Genomic DNA, 3,855 nt, shown 5'->3' with positions numbered 1-3,855 from the left:
CATGTCATACAATCATAAATCTTTACATGAACACCATGGTTAAAAACATCGTACGGGTGAACATAAAACACTGCACCATATGTTTGACTCGGTTTAAACCGACACCGAACCGGTACAAACCGAAACTGCACTAAAAAACCGAAAACCCGAACCATTGAAAAACTGCACCCAACGGTTTCTAGAATTCAAAAACCGCACCTTGCGGTTTGTGGTTTGGTTTGGACCTAAAACCGCACCAAACTGCACCATGCTCACCCCTACCATACTGGGCCTTCAGCCTATCTAGACCATTCTACGGGCCTTCGGCCTGACTACTACCCCACATTGGCCTTCAGTATATCCAGGACGCCTTGGGTCTGTTGGCCTTCAGCACAAAGCAGGAACACCTTAACCCAACCATACATACACCGTGTCGACACACATATATAACACTCAAGCTTAAAAATAACCAACCAATAAACAAACAGACATATCTTAATGATCCATAAGCATAACCTCATCCTATCTACTAGGATACAGATCTAACTGATCAATATAGTACACAATCATACGATTAACCAGTATAACAATCCAAAGGGCTGACCTTGGTGCCTTCGACTCGTAAGTACAGTGAGGAAAACTGACATCGCAAACTGAACTTAATTGATAAGGCCCGACTCCGAATCATAGCTCTCAAACCAATACCTATTTCGACCAAATGACCAATTCCATCAAAATCCCAGAGTATAGAAAATACACCAAGGTCTAACTTGGTCAAACTAGGTTAAAGTCAACAGTCCCCACTAAGTCTATTGAGTCAACCCAACTGAGTCAACCCTCCGAGCTGACCCAATGTGAGTATACGGGGCATACTCCGGAGGTACGCTTAGCGTACACCAAGCATCACATTGACTACAATCGGGGTGGTTGACCAAGTAAGCGGGGCGTACTTCCTTGTATGCGGGGTGTGGCCTCGCAACTCCCAAAATCCTCATTAAGTGCTTAATCCAACAAGTCCAAACGTCTAATTTCAGATCCAAGCCTAAAAAGGTGTTCCATACCATTAATTTTCCAAATTTATGGCTCTACATGTCTTATTAAGTCCCAAAACTAAGATCCTAGTTTGTATTAACCACTTAAGACCTCTATAACTTGCATACATGCACCAAATGAACCAAGATAGCATTTTTATGACTTAATGCACCTCAACTATTTAGAAAGGACAGACACTTTGGTCTTAAAGTAGCTCATACTCATTAAGGCCAAGAAAGGGACTAAAAACACATAAATTTCTTATGAAAAGATCTTACAGAAATACAAGTCAATATCAAAGCTTTATACCTTCTTGAGCTTCTTAAGAAGGTTAGATTCCCAGATCAATAAGTTGCACCCACACCAAGGATTCTCCAAGAATCTTCTTTTTCAATACACCAAGAACACACACTTGAGCTCCAAAACATACACTCAAGGGTTAGGGTTTGCAAAAATGTCTCAAAGAAGGTGGAGGTTGAAAAGGTGTGGGAAAAATGATCCATCATGTTGCTTAAATACCCTCCAAACTTTAAAATTAGGGTTTCAGCTTGTCGATCTCTTTAATGGCTAGGAAATGGGTGAAATTGGTGAAATAGTGAACTACTGACCGATACGGAGTCATAACCGCTTGATGTCTTTGTCAACTTTGTTATGAAGTCCATGGTTATCTATTCCCATTTCCATTCTGGGATTGACGGTTGTTGTACTATTCTTGATGGCTTTTGGTACTCTGCTATGACTTTGGAGCAGGTCAAGCATTTACTGACGTATGTGGAAATATCTAGCTTCATTTTGGGCCACCAATAAATCTTCTTGGGATCAAGATACATCTTGTCTGATCCAGGTTGTATCAAATATCTCTACTTATGAGCTTCATTTAAAACTAGACTCTTGACTTCACTAAACTTTGGGGTCCAAATTCGGTTCATGAAATATCATGTTCTTTCTCCCTTGAGGTCGAACCGTTTGTCTATACCTCGTAGGTTTTCTTCTATGATATTCTCGGGTTTTAAGTGCTTCCAGTTAAGTATCTTGAATTTGGGTGGTGAGATTGGAGTGGGTGGTTAGGGTTAAGGCTTTATCACGAAGTGGCTTAACTTGGTCTTTCTTGGTTAAAGCATCTGTCATGACATTTACTTTTTTAGGATGATAACGAATTTCACATTTGTAGTCATTTAGTAATTCTACCCACCTTTATTGTCTCATGTTGAGCTTCTTCTGGTCGAAGATGAGTAGAAGGCTTTTATGGTCGGTATACACGACATACTTCGTCCCGTATAGGTAGTGTCTCCAAATCTTGAAGGCAAACACTATACCTCTTAACTGTAAGTCATGAATAGTGTAGTGGGTCTTGTTTGGCTTAAGTTGTGTGGATGTATATGCAATGACTTTATTTTTTTTACATCAGTACACATCATAACCCTTGGTGTGAGGTGTTGTAGAATACTACAAAGTCTTATGTTCCTTCTGGGAGAGACAAAATTGGTGCACTGCACAAGAGTTGCTTCAATTTCCGGAAGTTCTCGATAAAAATCTTCGATAATAACCTCCAAGCCCTAAGAATTGGCACAATTTGGTTGGCGCTGTTGTTCAGTCGGAATGGGATAACCAGAAACTCATAGTGACCATACTAAGTCCTAGATGTCGTATTTTGAATATATGCTTCTTTAAATCTGAGTTAATGATAGCCGGATCATAGATGGTTATGTGAGTAGTAACATAATCTTTGTAGTTGGTCGAACAGGTCATCGATCCTCGGGAGTGGGTATCTGTTTTTTACGGTGAGTTTTTTCAACTCTCGATAGTCGATGCACATCCTAAACGATCTATCCTCTTTTTGAAAAACAATAACAAAGCTCTTTATGGAGAGAAGCTTGGCCGGATAGAGCCTTTTTCAAGAAGTTCTTGAAGTTCATTGGATAGTTCTTGCATTTCCGATGGAGCTAGATGATAAAGAGATCTTGCCATTGGTGTTGCACACGGGATTAGGTCGATTCATAATTCGACCTATCTAACTGGAGTTACTCCAGTTATATAGTTTAGAAATACATCCTTGTAATCGCACATTTGCGGTATGTCTTTGATTTCCTTACCTTTTCTTTCATATCCACCACATGGGCCAAGAAAGTGAAGCATCTCTTCTGCAATGCTTCCTTGCCTTCATACAAGTGATGAATCCTAGGTTCTTTCCTGATTTGCATCTATAAGTCATGAGGGCTTTGTTGTTTGGTAAAGGTAGTCGGATAACTTTTTTGTGACATAAGATCTTTGCGTGATGAAGTGTTAACCAGTCCATTCTGATGATCACATCGAAATTTCCAATGGTCATAGGTATTAGGTTGACATGAAAGACATGGTTATTAGGTGTGAGAAGGAACGTACTGAGTATTTCTAAGGTGCTTTCAAACTGTTTTTTTGCTACTTCTATAGTGCAAGCTTTGTTAAGTTTACATGATTTATGGTTATTCAAGCTTCTAAAATTATGGGAGAATAATGCTTCTCTCGGCACGAGTATCAAATAATACATAAGCATAAATATTGTAGATGGGAAATATATTAGTAACCACAGTTGGTTCCAGGAGATCATCTCCAAAACCTATCACAAATGCTCTTCCTTTGCCACCCTGATTTTTCTGTTTCGGGGAGTCCTTCTTGAAATGCCCTTGTTAATTGTATTCGAAGCAATTTCGGATTCCTCCTGTAAGGGTGGTTGAAGTTTTTTTTGTTCGGGCCTTTCTGCAGTACCTAAAGGTTTGACCTTTTAAGTTATAGATGTTGCAGACCATGCAATTTCCGACATCGTGGAAATTGGACTTTGTATACTAGGGGTAAATTCCTAGAGTA

This window comes from Lactuca serriola, chromosome 6 (assembly GCF_051521515.1).
Source record: "Lactuca serriola cultivar US96UC23 chromosome 6, Lser_US96UC23_V15, whole genome shotgun sequence".
NCBI classification, from domain to species: Eukaryota; Viridiplantae; Streptophyta; class Magnoliopsida; order Asterales; family Asteraceae; genus Lactuca; species Lactuca serriola.
This window is presented reverse-complemented; position numbering follows the sequence as displayed.